This window comes from Sciurus vulgaris (genome assembly GCF_902686455.1).
Source record: "Sciurus vulgaris genome assembly, chromosome: 7".
NCBI lineage: Eukaryota > Metazoa > Chordata > Mammalia > Rodentia > Sciuridae > Sciurus > Sciurus vulgaris.
In genome coordinates, this window is record NC_136467.1 from 11,922,527 (window position 1) to 11,941,993 (window position 19,467).

The following is a 19,467-nucleotide window of genomic DNA, read 5'->3' on the forward strand; positions in this document are numbered from 1 at the left end:
TAATAACCAAATATGCAGCATTGGTTCCCAGGGACTGCCTATGTAAGCTGTAACAAAAATGTCAGAAAGAGTATGATAAAGGCAAGGTTTCAGAACATGATGTTCTGATTTCATGGTCTGATTCAATTTGTGGGGCTTTAAAACAAAAGAGGGTGTGGCAGGAAGTCGGAATATAGGAATTAGGACAAGTATATTATACAGGTCTGCAAAAAGGTATTCAGAAAGCTAAAGGAGTTCTGCATGTGAAGTATAGCACATCTTTATTCTGGAATTCCCAGCATGATCAAAATGTATGTGGCATGCTTGCAGTTCTAGAGTGAAAGGAAGAATTAGAAATGTATCTCATAGGACCAAATTGCAGAGCGCAAAATTCTTGAAAAATAAATACTCTGGAATTACAGAAATAGAATTGTACTGTCTACACTTATGCTTAGCACCTAATAGGGGGTATGCCTTCATCATTGTGCTCTTTATATCCATTTTATTCTTTAGAACAAAACCCGAAATTCTGAATCTTCAGATTTTGACAACTCTCTGCATTGTTACTTAATACTATGGTAGACAGAGTAATGGTCCCATAAAATGCCCATGCTTTAATTCCCAGAAACTGAAATATGTTGTAAAAGATGGCAAATGGTACCTTGCAGATGTAACTAAGGTTATGGACTTTAAAGTGAGGTGATTTTCCTAGACTATCTGGATGGACCAAATCTAATTATATGAACCCACATGATGAAACAGAGAACATTTTTCAAGAAAGAGACAGGAAAGAATACGAGCAACAACAGGTGTTGGCGAGGATGTGGGGAGAAAGGTACACTCATACACTGCTGGTGGGACTGCAAATTAGTGCAGCCACTATGGAAAGCAGTGTGGAGATTCCTTAGAAAACTTGGAATGGAACCACCATTTGACCCAGCTATCCCACTCCTTGGCCTATACCCAAAGGACTTAAAATCTGCATACTACAGAAATACAGCCACATCAATGTTCATAGCTGCTCAATTCACAATAGCCAGACTGTGGAACCAACCTAGATGCCCTTCAATTGATGAGTGGATAAAGAAACTGTGGTATATATATACTATGGAATATTACTCAGCCATAAAGAATGATAAAATTATGACATTTGCAGGCAAATGGATGAAATTGGAGAATATCATGCTAAGTGAGATAAGCCAATCTCAAAAAGCCAAAGGACGAATGATATCGCTAATAAGTGGAGGTTGACACATAATGGGGGGGAGGGAAGGGTTAGAGTTAGGGTTAGGGAGGGGGGCAAGTATGGAGGAAGGAACTACTGTATAGAGGGTAAAGAGGGGTGGGAGGGGTGGGGGGAAGGGAAAAAAATAACAGAATGAATCAAACAACATTGCTCTATGTAAATTTATGATTACACAAATGGTATGCCTTTACGCCATGTACAAACAGAGAAACAACATGTATCCCATTTGTTTACAATAAAAAAAAAAAAAAGAAAGAGACAGGAGAGATGCATTAGATGGAAAGCCAGAGAGATTGGCAGCAGGAAAGGGCCTCCACCCATTGCCACTGGAGCAGCACTGCAGGAAATGCGTGAGGAGCAACGCGGGTAGCCTCTACGAGCAAACACAGGCTCCCCAGTGACAGCAAGGGAATGGAGACCTCAGTCCTAGGAAGGGAATTCATCCAACAACCTGCATGAGCTTAGAAGTGGAGTCATCCCCAAATTCTCCAGAAAGGATCAGCCTCATGAAGCTCTAAGTAGAGAACCCAGCTGGGCTACATTCTACCTGAACTCTTGGTCTATAGAACTATGAGATCATAAATGGGTGTTGCTAAATTAATATTAATTTGTTACTGCAGAAACAGAAAACTAATATAAATACAATACTCCCTCTGTAAACACTGACCAATAATTTGTATGAAGTTTTTATAGTTGAGGATTTAAGCAGTGATGACCCAATAAACAAACCTATGGAGATGTTGCTAGTTTTTAATTCAACTGTCAGTTATTTGCCTACAGACATTAGTCTGGTAAATGAAATAACTTGATGAATAATTGAAACTGCTATTTGATACCTTTTCAATTATTCAATAACAAAAGAAAATAACAGTATCATTGCCAGAAAGTTAAAATAATATTCTCTCCTGAATTTAGTTAACTCTTACACTATGATACAATGTCAAGGCCGTCACAGCTGACAGTGAAGATTAGAAAATTTCCTTTGAATTTATTTTAGTCATCAAACACAAGGTCATTGTGGGTTAGTGGAGCAGATAAGTTAATATTTGCATCTTGCCCAGTAAATGACCTAATCCTTTAAAAAAAAATCTTTGTTGTTACTTTTGAGCTAAGGAAGCAAACTTCTTTTTGAGAATAAAATTTCTTGACAATTCCAAACATCAGGATAAGAGCATTGTAATCATGGGAAGATAGTAATATAACTGATCTTTAGTTAACTCACAGCAAGATTATGAACAAACTGTAAGAATGCTACTTAAGAATGGCAAAAAGAAGTGACTACAGGGACAATGAGTAATTTGGAATGTGATCACATTTACTTATTTGGTAGCATTGAGTTAATTCTCCAGAGGAGGAGGACACTCGTTTCAAGATCATTAACAGGTCTTAACTCTTCACATAGAAGAGTGAAAAATATTTCTCTATAGTTTTTCATTAATATTACAATAACAAATTGTCAATTACACCATTCCAGATGTATATGTTTCAGAAGTAAATGATTCTGTACATATTTAACCTTTTGACGTCATGATCATGATCAACAACAAACAAGGACAGAAAAATGCTGATTGCTCCCTAGAAAATTCTCTGTGGAGAACACTGAGCCCCCGCCAGGAGGGCACTCTCTCTCTCTCTGACAATAGCAGAGCATGATAGCTCTCTTATAACCTATGGACTCCAATAAGGGATACCAGAGAAATCTAGAGGAAAATAAAAATTATTTTCTTACTGAATCAAAGTTTATTTTTAAAATTACACCCAATAACCAGTAAAGGGCAAACTCAGAGTAGAGCTTTAGGGCTAAATGTCACGTAATCTTTCCTTTTATTTGCAAGAAGAACAACATCAAAATCATCTAAAGCATATAAAAACTTTTATATGAAAATGTCTTCCAGAGAAAGGAATTTCACAATGTCCTATTGCAACTCACACCAATATAATATTTTCAGACTATTCCTTTTAATATATAATTCATCTGCAGAAAATACTTCCTAAAAAAAATCACTCCATAAAAATGTATTAAATACCTACTATGGCCTCATTCTTTCTTTCTTAGCAAACCTCGTTTTGGTACAATTGTTTTGATATAGAATATTTAAGATGGAGAGTACCCTTCAGTGATTTCAACACAAGATGAAAATAAAGATTTTGTTACTCACAGGTCCTCAATGGTCCCTAGCATGCCTGGAGGCCATACACATGGGGGCAAGGAGTGCATGGGGAGAGAAGGACTCAAGGACCACCACCTTTATTCATCCAGGGTATTTATTCCAACAGATTTCTACAAGGAGTTTTTACTGGTGACTTTAAAGCAAGCTGATGCTGAGACTGCAAGGTGGCTACTGTGACGTATCTACACAGTCCATGTGAGGTGTGAGGGCCAGCAGGGCCAGTCAAGAAGGCTGCATCTAACTTCCCCATAGGGTGTGGTCACCAGGGGGCAGTGGCATAAGGTAGACATCTGGCTGGAACATACTGAAGAATTAGGGGCTAGAGGTAGATCTGGAAATTATATCAGGGGTGACAGAGTCTTGCTTCTGCTCAAGGCAACACAGTGAATCAGCATTCACAACAGATTCACATATCAAAAACTCACCCATTTCAAGCTTACGTACGATTCAGAGGGCTTAACATATTCACTATTTCCCATGACCTGTTTAGAATATTCTCATCACTCTAAAAAGAAAAAAGAAACCTCTGTCCATCTTCAGTCACTCCTGTTCTCCCTTCCTCCAGACCCTGACAAAAATGTTCTTTTTGTCTCCTTAGATCTATTTTGAATTACATATAATCACAATTAAATAATTTTGAAATATATATGTAAATGCAAGTCCCATACAACATATAGTCTTTGATGACTCAATTTTTTTCACTTAGCATGTGTTTGAGGTTCACCGATATTGTAGTATATATTGGAACTTCATTCCTTTTTATGGCTGATGAATACTCCAGTGTGTGGACATACCACTTTTTGTTTATCCATTCAATTTATGGACATTTGGATTGTTTTCAATGTCCTCAATTTATGGACCTTGAGGCTTTTATGAGTAATACTGCTATAATCATTTATGCACAAAATTTTGTATGAATATGTGTTTTCATTTCCTTTGAATATCTCTGAGCAGGCGAATGTTGAACTACACATTATGATTAATATTTTGAGAGCCTGCCAAACTGTTTTCTAAAGTGGCTACACAATTTTACATTCCCACTACCAGTGTCCTACACATCCTCACCAACTCTTGCTATTGTCTGTTCTAGTTGCGTAAGAAGTGGTATCTCATTGTGACCTTAAATTTGCATTTTCTCAGTGAACAATTATGTTGATCAACCTTTCATGTGCTTATAAGTCACTTATCTGTCTTCTTATGAGGATTTTTCTGTTTGAATACTTTGCATGTTAATTGGGTTGTTTATCTTTCTATTATTGAATTTTAAGTGTTCTTTATATGTGTTAGAAGAAAATGCCATATCAGAACACAATTTGAAAATAATTTCCCCATTCTTCTCACTTTCTTGATGATACCATTTCCAACTCAGAGGATTTTAATTTTGGTAAGTGTAATTTTTCTATGTTTTCCTTTAGCCACTGAGTTTTTGGTGTGTGAGCAAAGAAATCTTGCCTAATCCAAGATCATACAGATTTACTCCTGTGCTCTCTTTTAACAGTTTTACAGTTTTAGCTCTTACATTTATGTCTCTAGTGTATTTTGAGTTAATGTTTACACATGGCATAAGGTAAGGAGCTAACATAATTCAGTAGTATATGGATATCCATTTTCCCAGCAAAAGACTACTCTTACCACATTGAACGGTTTTGGCACTCTCATTGAAAAAATAATCAGTTCATCATAACTATATGAGTTGATTTCTGAACTCTTAACCTCATTCCACTAACCAGTACATTTATCTTTTTACCAGTACCACACTGTCCTGATTACTATAATTTTGCAGTAAGTTTTGAAATTGAGAAGTGTGTCTTCTCTAGTGTTGGTTCTCTCTTTCAAGATAGTTTGACTATTATGCTTTCCTTGAGACTCCATATGAATTTTAGAACCACCCTGTAAGTTTATGCCCAAAACAAGGCAGATAGGATTGTAATAAGCTGAGTTAACAGATCAGTTTGAGAAGTATTAACATTTTAACAATATTAAGTCTTCTCATACATGAAGATAGGATGTCTTTTTCTAACTAATTACCTCTTCTTTAATTTCTTTTGATAAGATTTTATAGTATTCAGTATACAAATTTGTACTTCTTTTGTCATTTTATTTAAATTGTCCTAAGCATTTAATTTTTAAAAAATATTTAATGTAATCGTTACTTAAATAATCAGTCCTACAGATGTATTGCCATTGTCCCAACTTAACCAGGTATTTCAAACTGCTACAAATGAAAATTATTTTGGACATAAATTCTTTTTTCTATTGACTTTGGTATCCCACAGTACCCAGTTAAAGTATATGGTACTCTGCAGAAGCCAATTTGTATGATCTGTATGAATAACTTTCCCAGATTGTAAGATTTGATGGTAAATGTGGAAATTAAGAAAACATGCTAAGACATATTGGGAAGAGTCACCACATGAGTAGTTGCTGAAGACTTAAAATAAGCAATCCCTGACTTATAAATGACCCTGGCTGTATAGCTAACTCTATAGTTCATAATGGGTTTTTTGTTTTTTTGGGTTTTTTTTTTTTTTGTATCAGGGACTGAACCCAGGGTGCTTAACCACTGAGCCATATCCAGTCCCTTTTTAGTTTTTATTTAGAGACCGGGTCTTGCTAACTTGCTTAGGCCCTCACTACATTGCTGAGGCTGGCTTTGAACTTGTGATCCTCCTGCCTCAGTCTCCTGAGCCACTGGGATTTCAGGTGTGCACCACCACACCTGGCTCATAAATTTCTTTATCCCCTTCAAAAACCATATACCCATGATGGTCAAGGACTTGGGCATAAGAGGTCTGTTTTAGTCAGTATTTCTACTACTGTAAACGAACGACCTGATAAGAACAACTAGAGGAGGAAAAGTGTTTTGGGGGAGTCACAGATTCAGAGGTCTCAGTCCATAGAAGGCCAGCTGTGTTCCTCAGGGCTCAAGGTGAGGCAAGACATTGTGGCAGAAGAATGTGGTGCAGGAAAGCAGATCAGGACATGGCCACCAAGAAACAGAGAGAGTTCCCCTCATAGACAAAACATAAACCCCAAGGGTATGTTCCAAATGACCTCCTTCCTCCTGCTCACCCTACCTGCCTACAGTCATCACTCAATTAATCCCTATCAGGGGATTAACACACGGATTGGATTAAGGTTCTCACAGTCCAATCTCTAAACTCTCTTACATTGTTTCACACTGTGAGCTGTTGGGAGACCTCTAATCTAAACCATAACAAGGCCCTTTTCTTTGGCAACAGGAAGTAGCAAATTTATTTGGTAAAGGATTAGAGAGCGTACTGTATTTTACACATCATTGGTTATCTGGTGTCTGTACAACTACTCGACTTTGCCAACATGCCTCTGCAGCTCAAAAGCTGCCATGAACAATACATAAACAAATGAGTATGGCTTTGTTGCAATAAAACTTCACTCATCAAAACGGGTGAGAGACCAGATTTGGCCAGCACGCAGTAGTTAACAACCCCTGGTCCACTATAATATACCGAGAACACCATGTTCTAAGCACACCACGGGCAGGGGGTGGACGCTTCCAAGAGAAATCCTTTCTCTTGTATGACCTTTAGATACGTCTCCCGCAGGCATCCAGCTAACTGGAAGATGATGGAAACTGCCAGCTCTTCACTCTCAGGGATGATTCCTGAGGAGGGAAGGTCTCAGGAAGACAAGGTGGGGTTCATGCAACCAGAGAAAGGAGCTACAACCACCTGAGCCTTTGTGTTAGTCTGCTCGGGCTGCTTCCACAAAGCGTTACAGACGGGGTCACTTACACAATAGAAATTAATTTCCTCACAATTGCGGAGGCTAAAAGTTTAAGGTAAAAGTGTTGAGCACGGTGGGTGTCTCCTGAGACCTCTCTTCTTGGCTTATAGATGACTCTTCTCTTTCTGTTCATCACATGATCATCCCTCTGTACTTGTCTGTGTCCAGATGTCCTCTTCTTATAGGGACACCAATCATAATGGAAAAGAGCCCACCCTAATGATCTCATTTTAATGTAATCATATCTTTAAAGGCCCTATTTCCAAATGAAATCACACAGGGTTAGGATTTCAACACATGAATTTGGGAGGGGACATAATTCAACCCCTAATAGAGGAAACCCAGCAAAAATCAATCCTACCAGCCCCTCAGTCCCCCTTTTCCTTTCACATCACTGTCCCTGCACTGTCCACTTCCCTCTCATGGTCACCCCCAGCTAAGGAGGATGCAGATATCTTCCTGCCAAAGTCCACCAAAGACTTGAAACAACCTCCCAGCTTCTCCCTGATTTCTCCAGCCCGTAAACCATACTCATAATCTCCTGAAGAGTTTTACAAGTCTAAAATATAACATAATGAGTGCTATTTCCTCTTTCAGAACACAGATTTTTTTTTTTATTTTTTACACACTGCATTTTGATTCATTGTACACAAATGGGGTACATCATTTCAGGGGCGAGGGGGTGAGACAAAACCTAGATCTTGTTAGGAGAGACAGTCACTCTCAGAGGAGTCATTGTAAATACATCAAACCAAAGAAAGTTTTGTCTATTTTATTACTAACAAAAGTAACTAACATTAACATAGAACTTTACAACCAAAAAATACACGTACATGTATCATTGCTTTTGATCCCAGCGGTAGTCTGCAAGGAAAAATAGGACATCTAATTTACACAAGAAGGACCTACTTTCCAGAATGTTCCAGTGATGTGTTCAGGTTACACAGCTAGGTTTTCCAGCTCGAAGGACCTAGTTCTCTGACTGACAGAGGACTAGTTGGCTTCTGACATTGCTCAGATGGTCCAGGCTGCTGCCTCCTTGTTTTGAATGCAAGTGACAATGTGACCTTTCTGACTGAGAAAAAGGAAGTGAGACTGAAAGATGAACTTGCCCAAAGAGTGAAGAGGAGATATGACCCAGGATAAGGGAGAGAAGATAGAGCAGAGGCTGAGCTGGTGTCAGAAAACACCAGACTCCAGGCATAAGGCTCTCTTCCTGCTCCTGCTCTCCTGGGCACATGATCACCAGACAAAAGTCTGAAGCACTAGCTTAGAGACCGAGGTGCAGGGAAAGACCTGACAGGTGTCCAGGTTTCTCCAAACCCCTTTCCAAGAGGAAAGATGGCAGAAGGCAGCCCAAGACATGGCTGCTGTCACACCATGTCCCTCATCACAGGAGCACAGGCTGAGAGCCTATTCCAGTGTTTTTTTCTTAACATGCTGCCTCTGCATGTCGGCACAAGTAAGCCTGATCTGCCTGCAGCCTGTTTACAGAAGAAATGGTCTGCAGGGGATAAACCTAAGAGAAGTACCTTACATCAAAACATTTTGTGTTGAAAAGAAATTGTACGATCCTTCCCCCCTGTCCTCTGGAAAAGGCTTTTTATTTTCTAAAGGGCATGTTGCTTAAATCGTTCCAACCAAGGCTGTGCAGTGCTCTTCAAAGGGCCTTCTCGGGGAAGGCCCCTGGGAGACAGTGCCAAAACACATTAGATTTTGAAGCTCTAATTTGAAAAAATGTTTCTAATTCAGATCCCACAGTCTCCTTTAGTAAATTCCATGGCATTATTTCTCGTTATACTTCCTCTTGGCACCATATATATTCCTACCCTTCTTTTTACCCTTCGTATGGCAGTTAAGAGTTATTGCATCTCTTCAATTCATCACTTAGCTGAGACATATAAAGCATATTGAGTTATTCCAGCCACTTTCTTTAGGCACAAGTCCTTAATATGATCTCTTTATCGTCCCCTGCATTCTTCTGGGTAAAGATCTCTAAGTTGGGAGGCATATAAAAAATCACCTTAGTCCAGCCACCCAATGGACATCTAAATCTTACTCACCCAGCAGACCAATGAAAAGAACCCCAATTGCCTACTCAGCCCTCAGGAAATTCCATACCTTGTAAGTTAACTCTTTCTCTATTTGAATGGTGAAGATGTATTTTTTCCTGTACATTTTTACTCCGATTAGGGAAAAACAGGTGGCTTCCAACTCTTCTATGCTCTAAATCTCAAACAGAAGTCAACCTTTTAAACATACAATCAAATATTGAAAACGATTTTTAAGGTCATTGAATATCTCCAAGACTCCAGCTAAGGTCAGAAAGTAAAGGCATACACAGTTTAACTATAAAGTTAGCAACTAGTTTACCTACCTACCCATCAGCTTGACTGGAAAACATACAATGTGCTATTTCATGAAATAATTGCATCTTCCCTGAAGGTCTTTTTTCCATCACTGTCCTGCTTCTCTTGGGAAATCTCTTACTTGACATTTTTCCTCACTGTTGACCTAAGATGTTTCCTTCAAGTCCCTATTAGGTGATAAATGAGAAATCTAACATGTGAATTTGGACTACGAAGTGAAAATAACCTAGTGATTGAGTTTTTCTAATAACCTCATTCTATTTTATCAGAGACCTTCAATATTTAGAATTAATAAATGAATAAATATTAGGATGTGGCAAACATCAAGTGACCCAGCAAATTGAAAAGTGAGATCTTGAGATCCGGAAAGTAATTTTGACTCTTTTGAAAACAGAACAGCTATTACCAGAGACTGCAAAGGGGGAGATGGGGAGAGGAAGGTAAAGGGTATAGGAGCACACATTCACAGGAGGAATGACTTCTAATGTTCTACAGCACAATAATAAGGTAATCACTGTTGGCAACAATTAATTATCTATTTCTAAATAGCTAGTAGTGAGGATTTTGAATGTTCCCAACACAAAAGAAATGATGAATGTGTGGGGTGACGGATATGTCAATTAACCTGATCTGATCATAACCCATTGTTTGTATGTAATAAAATATCACACTGTATCCCATAAGTAGGTATAATTATTATATGTCAATTAAAGTTATAAATATAGATAGTAAACTTCATGTGTTTATGCCCAGTGCTGGAGAACAACAGCAACATGTCTCAAATTCTAAAATAGATCTACATTTCAAAACTGAAAGAATTGCTTATGTTATTTGTTCTGGAAGATGACTCAACCCTTCTGGCATTAGCTGCAAATCAGCTCCACCAAACTGCATTTGCATCTGGTAAGTAAGAGGCTTACCATGAGCATTCGCCAGCGAATCCTCACATGTTCAAAGGAAGAAAACTCTTGACTAATTCTTTGTGCTTATTTCTCAAAATCCCTCCATCACGTGAACGAAGATGCCTGTTAGCTCTGCTGTCTCTATCAAGAGAGAACTCTGGAAAACTCCCGGGCTGATGGGAGGTCTCCCAGGAAGGAAATGTCACTCCTTCCTATGACTGCCTTTGCCAGTGCAGCATTTAAAGTAAGGCAGGTGGGTGGGGTTATGCCTCTGTGGTAGAATGCTTGCCTAACATATATGAGGTCCTGGGTTCAACCCCCAGCACTGCAAATAAAAAAGCAGAACTGTATAGAATAAAATAGTCTAGCCCCTGATTTCAACACCCCTGAGTCTCCCTGCCTTTCTCTATTCTTTCAATAATGCCATTTTTCACTCTCCTCTCCCTGCCAGATTAATCTTTGCCAATCTAGCTCTGATCCATTCAAAGACACCAACAGTTCCATTTGGTTCCAGAATAAAAGTCAAATGCTCACCCGGTAATCCAGACTTTTTTTTTTTTTTCTTTTGCAGTACTGGGCATTGAACTGAAAGGAGCTCTATACATCCCCACACCCCACCCCGGCCTCTTTCTAAGTTGCCCAGGCTGGTCTCATATTGTGATCCTCCTTCCTCAGCCTCCTGAGCAGATGAGATCATAGGTTTGCACCACAGAACCAGGCCCAGATTCTTTCTGAGTCATCTAAGTCTGCTTTTTTGAGTTGATTCCCACACTCTGTTCATAAATCCTCACCTTAGGCTGAGCTAATTAGAGTACCTACCTCCCAGCTCACAGACATTTTCACCTGGGTCACTGGTATCCTTCTACCTGGATCATCTTTTGCCACTTGATTCCAAATGAGCCTGTACTACCTGCCCAACAGAGCCTAAGATTCCCACAAAGATGTTCTTGCTAGTGCTAATAATGTCTCCTTCTAAATTCTCAGGGATATTTTATTTTTGTTTTTGCTTTCTTTATTGAAGTATTTAAAGAGTCTAAGTGGCATCGGTCAAGGGATAGACGTCGAGGAGGCAGCCGCTCTTGCTCCCGATCCCGTTCTAAATCTACAGAGAGAGAACGACGGCACAAAGAACGAGAAAGAGATAAGGAACGAGATTGGAATAAGAAGGACCGAGATCGAGACAAGGATGGGCTCAGGCGAGACAAGGACCGTAAGCGATCCAGTTTATCTCCTGGCCAAGGAAAAGATTTTAAATCTCGGAAGGACAGAGACTCTAAAAAGATCCGGGAAGAGAAGGATAAGAGCAAGGAACTGCATGCTATTAAGGAACGTTACCTGGGTGGCATCAAAAAGCGGCGCCGAACAAGGCATCTCAATGATCGAAAGTTTGTCTTTGAGTGGGATGCATCTGAGGACACATCCATTGATTACAACCCCCTGTACAAAGAATGCCACCAGGTGCAGTTGTTAGGGCGAGGCTTCATTGCAGGCATTGACCTAAAGCAGCAGAAACGAGAGCAGTCACGCTTCTATGGAGACCTAATGGAGAAGAGGCGAACGTTGGAAGAAAAGGAGCAGGAGGAAGCAAGACTTCGCAAACTTCAGAAGAAGGAAGCCAAACAGCGCTGGGATGATCGTCACTGGTCGCAGAAGAAATTAGATGAGATGACAGACAGGGACTGGCGGATCTTCCGTGAAGACTATAGCATCACCACCAAAGGTGGCAAAATCCCCAATCCCATCCGATTCTGGAAAGACTCTTCTCTGCCCCCACACATCTTGGAGGTCATTGATAAGTGTGGCTATGAGGAACCAACACCTATCCAGCGCCAGGCAATTCCCATTGGGTTACAGAATCGTGACATCATTGGTGTGGCCGAGACTGGCAGTGGTAAAACGGCAGCCTTCCTCATCCCTTTGCTGGTGTGGATCACCACACTTCCCAAAATTGACAGGATCGAAGAGTCAGACCAGGGCCCTTATGCCATCATCCTGGCTCCTACTCGTGAGTTGGCTCAGCAGATTGAGGAAGAGACCATCAAGTTTGGGAAACCGCTTGGCATCCGCACTGTGGCTGTCATTGGTGGCATCTCCAGAGAAGACCAGGGCTTCAGGCTGTGAATGGGTTGTGAGATCGTGATTGCTACCCCGGGACGTCTGATTGATGTGCTGGAGAACCGTTACCTAGTGTTGAGCCGCTGTACCTATGTGGTTCTGGATGAAGCAGATAGGATGATTGACATGGGCTTTGAGCCAGATGTCCAGAAGATCCTGGAGCACATGCCTGTCAGCAACCAAAAACCAGACACGGATGAGGCTGAGGACCCTGAGAAGATGTTGGCCAACTTTGAGTCAGGAAAACATAGGTACCGCCAAACAGTCATGTTCACGGCCACCATGCCCCCAGCGGTGGAGCGTCTGGCCAGGAGCTATCTTCGGCGACCTGCTGTGGTGTACATTGGCTCTGCAGGCAAGCCCCATGAGCGTGTGGAACAGAAGGTCTTCCTCATGTCAGAGTCAGAAAAGAAGAAAAAGCTGCTGGCAATATTGGAACAAGGCTTTGATCCACCCATCATCATTTTTGTCAATCAGAAGAAGGGTTGTGATGTGTTGGCCAAGTCCCTGGAGAAGATGGGGTACAATGCTTGTACACTGCATGGTGGAAAAGGTCAGGAGCAGCGAGAATTTGCACTGTCCAACCTCAAGGCTGGGGCCAAGGATATTTTGGTGGCTACAGATGTGGCTGGTCGTGGTATCGACATCCAGGATGTGTCTATGGTTGTCAACTATGATATGGCCAAAAATATTGAAGATTATATCCACCGTATTGGCCGCACGGGTCGAGCAGGCAAGAGTGGCGTGGCCATCACCTTCCTCACCAAAGAGGACTCGGCTGTGTTCTACGAGCTGAAGTAAGCCATCCTGGAGAGCCCAGTGTCTTCCTGTCCCCCAAAGCTAGCCAACCACCCAGATGCCCAGCATAAGCCAGGCACCATCCTCACCAAGAAGCGCCAAGAAGAGACCATCTTTGCTTGACACAGTACTCCTCCCATGGGTTTAAGGGCATGCTGTGAAGTTGCGTGATGCCTGTTCTTTAAGATCCTCACATTCTTCTTTCCAGGTACTCAGTCTTGGTTATGGGAGCTTTGGAAACAGTCAGACTCCCTGACTTAGACCCTCAAGTCTGGAGGCCTGAATGAGGCTATAAAAGGACAGGATACTGTAGGAGGCAGGGAAAGCACAGATTTAGGCCCACCTTTGCCCCTTGGGGGGGCTTTCAGATTGTACTGGGCCATGAATTCTTCCCAGGTTATAGGGCAACCTACTGGCACTACCCCCAAGACTGAACACACACCTGGCTGCCTGGGTAGGTCCTTCTTCTGCAAGGACTCAACAGTGTAACCATGTGCACTGCAGCAATGCTGTCGCCCTAAATGACCCAGGGGATCTGGCACCATGAGGACTGTGGACCTTGGACTCTGTCATTTTGACAGCTGTTTTCCAATTTGGCATATAAAACAAGTCGAGAGCCTTTAGTACTGTGCACAGCCCTGTGCCAAAGGGTGCTGTGCACTCTAGGCATCCCTCCCCCAGGGAATTTTTTTAGTAGATGTGGGGACAGGGTGAGCTGGCTGTGTCCATCTTTAAGTCACTGAGTGAAATTTCTGTTTTCTATTCTCTGAGAAGATGAGTTTGTATGTTCTGAGAATAAATAATGAATATTAAAAAAAAAAAAAAAGAGTCTAACCTGCCCTATTTTATCATCTTCCCAACTATAATAATCTCTTACACCAGAGCCCAGTACCATGCCTTGAATTCAGTAGTGCACAATAAATGTTGATCAGATCATATCAAACATTAGCCAGTAACCTGAGTTTATTCACAAACTTAAATTCCAAAGAGAAAGCTATGATGTGTGTGTGTGTGTGTGTGTGTGTGTGTGTGTGTGTTTATGCGCAGATTTCAGGTTTTTTAGAATACAAGACTTGAGCACATGATCCAAAGGATTCTTGTGGTTCTATAACCAAATCCTGTGTTATATAAGTACCCTGCTATTCACTTGTTTTCTTCGAGTTCTAGTGCATGATAACCCATGGAATACAAAACACTTCTGCTTGCTCCCTCACAACTTTTTGTGTGGTCGATGCTATTGCATCCCTCTTAACATTTCTGTCCTGTTCTTTGGAGTTGTTGCAAAATATCGTTATACCTTACAATCAGTGAGAAAAATGGAACAATTCAATTTCCGACCAACATAACTCTGGGTAATCCTCCTTTGCTGCTAATTCAGAAAACACAAAGAAAACATCAAAGTGCTATTTCCTGAAATAATTCCATTCTCCTCATGCCTTCTCAGAAGTGACAGCAGAAGCAGGGGGGACGAGGTGCAGCTTCCAGAAGCTAATGATAGGGCTGCTATCCAGGACTGCAATAATTGAGTTTTAATGTCCTGAGCTGTTGCTTGTCATAAATCCTCTATACGTAAAACTTGAGCCTCTGCTAGGCAAGATTAATGGTTAGCAGTGTATATAATATTTATTAAACCTCTTTTTATGTTGTCTGGCAATCTGCTCTACCATCAAACAAGTTGAAATAATTGACATTTAGCACATCAACCTGCTTTTGACTGAGAAGCATGACATTCATGTAGATAGTAAACATTTGGCAATTGCTGTAAATGTCTCCAAATTTAACGTCATGACCTTTTCTCAGGTAAATGTTTTTGGATAAAATGTAAATAATGATTCACTGTATGTCAAATACCACAGTATGTCAAATACTGTGCAATGTCAAGTTTACTGTCTTCTTACCCTCCAGAGGTTCACAGATTGGTTGACCTGTTGCATCTTTCTGTGAGTTTTATATTAAAACTCACTATCATTTATTATAATTCATTGCTTTTCCATACCTTTTCTACACAGTATTTCTGATTAAGAACTGGGGTTTGGTTTCATTGTGTAATTAAGTGAAACTTGGCATTTAAAAAATCCATACTCCAGCACGAAAAAATTAATTCTATTCCAGAGGCTACTACACATCAGGATGCATAAGATCCCTCAGAATCTCTGGACGTGGTAATGTCAAATTTTTAAATAGAAAGTAGGACTCACAGATTTGAGGGGCTCTTCCTTTCACCTTCCAACATCTCTGGCTCTTCCTCTAATCACATAACAAATGCTAATGTTATCAAAGTGGAATATAACTGCATCTAATTGTGCTGCTCTATAAAAATTCATCTTAATTCCTCACAGTGAAAAAAATTACTCCAATTAACAGTCCAAGAGGTCCTTTCAACTGCACTGTTGCATTTAAATAGTTTCCCTAAGAGGATCTAGACTTTTCATTATGATCCCTTAGTACACACCAAGTACCAGGAACTTTTTCATTCACTCTCCATTCCTTTAGTTTAACAAAGTATCCTAGAAAGAAATATTTTGCAATGATTAGTGTGATTCAATTAGAGTATTTTAATGTAATAGTAGAAATAAAGATACATTAATACTCTAAGAATAAGATTAAACCTATTTAGAATTTTTTTCTGATGTTCGAAGATAAGATAGGAATCTCCATTGTATTCTTAGAGAGGTTTCTGGAGGGAAACTCAGATGGATCAGTTAAAAAACAAAACCCATTGTGTGCCTGGTATTTGCCCAGGATTTTGAATCACCTTTCTTTTTCGGTTTTTTAATTTGTCCTAATTAGTTATACATGACAGAGAATACATTTATGCATTTTGATATATCATACATAAATGGAGTATAATTTCTCATTTTCTGATTGTATATATTTAGGATCACATCGGTCATGCAGTCATCTATGTACATGAGGTAATAATGTCCATTTCACTCCACTATCTTTCTTACCCCCATACTCATTCCTATCCCTTCACTACCCTCTACCTAATAAGAAGCAACTCTATTCTTCCCCAACGCCACCCCCACTTACTGTGAATTAGCATCCATGTATAAGAGAAAATATTTGGCCTTTGGTTTCTTGGGTTTGACTTATTTCACTTAGCATGATATTCTCCAGCTCCATCCATTTACCAGCAAATGCCATAATTTCATTCTTCTTTAAAGCTGAGTAATATTCCATCATGTGTACACACACACACACACACACACATACACACACACACACACACATATCACATTTTCTTTATCCATTTATCTGTTGAAGGACACCTAAGTTGGTTTCATAGTTTAGCTACTGTGCGTTGAGTTGCTATTAACATTGGTGTGGCTGTGTGGCTGTAGTATGCTGATTTTAAGTCCTTCGGGTATAAACTGAGGTTGAATCACCTTTCTAGAACATTCTTCCAGTGGAAATTTACTGAGTGCCAACTAGATGAAAAAGGAGCACACCAGACATTGCAACTTCAGTGCTGACATCAGGTACCTTCCTGCACCGAGCCTTCACTCTGGGGGAAGCTGCATCCTGTGGACCTCCTCTTCGTTTCCACAATACCAGCTCACTGTCAAAGCTACTGAAACCTTAGAGACCATTTCTTCCAACATCCTCATTTTAGACATGGAGAACCTTAGCTCCAGAATTCATAGATGACTGGTTCAAAGTCTCATATGTCAGTGGCACAGTAAAGTCAGAACTGCTTCTCCCACTCCATAGGGACCCTCCTACACTCCATCTCATTCATGCTCCAGTTCACTCAAAATCAAATTGCAAAAAGACACCTCATACAAAAATGTGAAAAAAAAAAAAAAAAAAAAAACTCTGATTCCCTTGCAATTGCCACTTTCTGAAACACAACTGACTGCAGGCACATTTTAATATCTCTTCAGACTACTGTCAGATCGTGGCAAAAAATAATAATGGCAATGATCATATCTAAGTCCTTTATCATGGGTGTTACTTTCCAGACCCATTCTAAGCTCTTTATGTATGTTAACATATTTAATCCTCAAAACAATCCTGTGAGATAAGTATTATTATTATATCCCCTCTTAACAGATGGAACAATTATGGTACAGAGAAGTAAAAAAACTCTTTCTTAAATAAAATATTCATCAAGTTAATGAGTTAGTACAGCCATTAAAAAGAATAAGCTCAAAGCATGCTTTGACGTTATAAGGTTCTGACAGTGTATTCTTAAGTGAAAAATATGCATTTAAGTATGTATGCATTATATTATGTGTATATATGTACACATAAATATTATGTGTATATATTATGTGTGTATATGTACACACATATGTGTTATGTGTACATATACATATAACATCCCTCAGAATCTCTGGAAGTAGTAACTTCAAATTTTTAGATAGAAAGTAGGATTAACAGATTCAAGGGGCTCATTTTTCACCTTTCAACATTTCTGGCTCTTACACACACACACACACACACACACACACACACACACACACACACACAGGTGTTACTCTTGCTTGCTTTGTTTTAATCACCAGGAAACTTAGACAAAAGTTATTTTCCAGGGTCTTAACCCCACAGAGTCTACTCCCATGTATTCATCAGTGAATGGCCCTGATTTGGTTGAGATTGACTGTCCCCATGCATCTGGACTCAGCATGGAAACTGTTCTAATTAACTTGTTAGAATAAATCATATTGTTATAAAGTACACTAATCTTAAAATTCCCAAGGCATATTTATGTCTTTAAAAAAGAACAGACACCTCCAACATCAATGTGCAAGGAAAATACATTTGAGCAGGAGTCAAATCTTGGAGCCCTTGCTAATGTGACAACCATGGAATCTCCTGTGCCACCAGATGCCAGTTAAATGGGGTTCAGAATTTTAATCATTAATCCCTGATTTAGCCCACTGAACTACAATGCCCTTTAAGGCCAAACTAAATTTTAAATTCAATTCACTTGAAGAAGTTCATTGGTGACCTTTGAGAAATCAATTGCATAGTATCACAGGGAAAAAAAGAAGATGCTCTAACGTCCCTATAAACTGATGACCTCAAAAGACATGCGCGGTCCCTACCAATGTGTTGGGAGGGCACTCTCACCTTTAAAGCTCAACGTCAGCCTTTTATGTCCTAATGGGAAACTTTTAGTTCCCATAAAAAAGTGACTGAAGAAATAAACACTGAGAGCCAGCTGTGAGCTGGGTGCCTTGTCGAAATATTTAGTGATTTTTATAAGTCCTTCTTTTGGCGTTCCTTGCTCATTGTTTTGACTCCTTGAATAAAAATTAAAGTCATTTTTATTCCGATCCTTATTTAAAACCAGAATTTTTTTCTTTTTTATTTTAAGGTGAAAGTAGTTTGCATATAGACAGCTTTAGGAATAGTCATGTAAACAATGTTCAGAATGTGGACACAGAAAACCTGTGAAATATGGTAACTGACTAAGGAATCTGCTTCCCACAAAGTCTGACCACACTCTCTGTCAGGAGCCCAGGACCCCTGAACATCTAGATTCAGTCAAAGTTCTCATCAACATCAGCAGATCTCCCCAAATGATGAACCACTGCCTTCTACAGAGACTGGTGACGTCCCAACCCTAGTCCCAAGGAAGCCCAAGGTAGACTCCAGTATTTTAGCCAAAGAGACAGTAGCAGTCTTTTCAAATACTTTTGTGATTGTCTACAATCACCGTTTCTAATTTTGGTGACACTTACTAAAATAGTAAATCCATGAATGAGAGAAACCAGCACAAAGTTTAAACCCCCCCCCCCCAAAAAAAAAAACAATGAGATGACACTTGCTTGGTGAGATCAGCCTAAGCTTGGAGGAAAAGGAGAACTGTTCCAAGAAACGACGACAGAGAGGTTAAGGTGTCCCGAGCTTCCTCTTCTTCAGGAAGCATTTGTCTGTCGATTGCCTCAGACTCCGTAAACAGCCTTCCAAGCCCCACCTCCTATCTGCTTTGCCGGCAGAGTTAAACACTGCTTCTCAGAACAGCCTTATATAAATAAGTTATGGACAATATATTGCCAGCTTCCACCACCTAATAACATCATGTATTTTTTATGGATTGTTGGGATTTGTAAGTTGGAGGCATCTCCATTGAGATGGATAATGGCTGTGCTCTTTTATTTTATGCACAG

General features: G+C 40.0%; 1 pseudogene across 1 annotated transcript in view; it reads left to right on the forward strand.

Moving 5' to 3' along the window:
* LOC306667016 (putative ATP-dependent RNA helicase DDX23) overlaps positions 1 to 14,157 on the forward strand; it is a 174,447-nt pseudogene extending 160,290 nt beyond the window's left edge. The window contains exon 3 of the transcript in view: positions 11,454 to 14,157. The product of the transcript in view is annotated as a putative ATP-dependent RNA helicase DDX23 (transcript). The remainder of the gene's footprint in view (positions 1 to 11,453) is intronic.
* Positions 14,158 to 19,467: the final 5,310 nt, after the last annotated feature.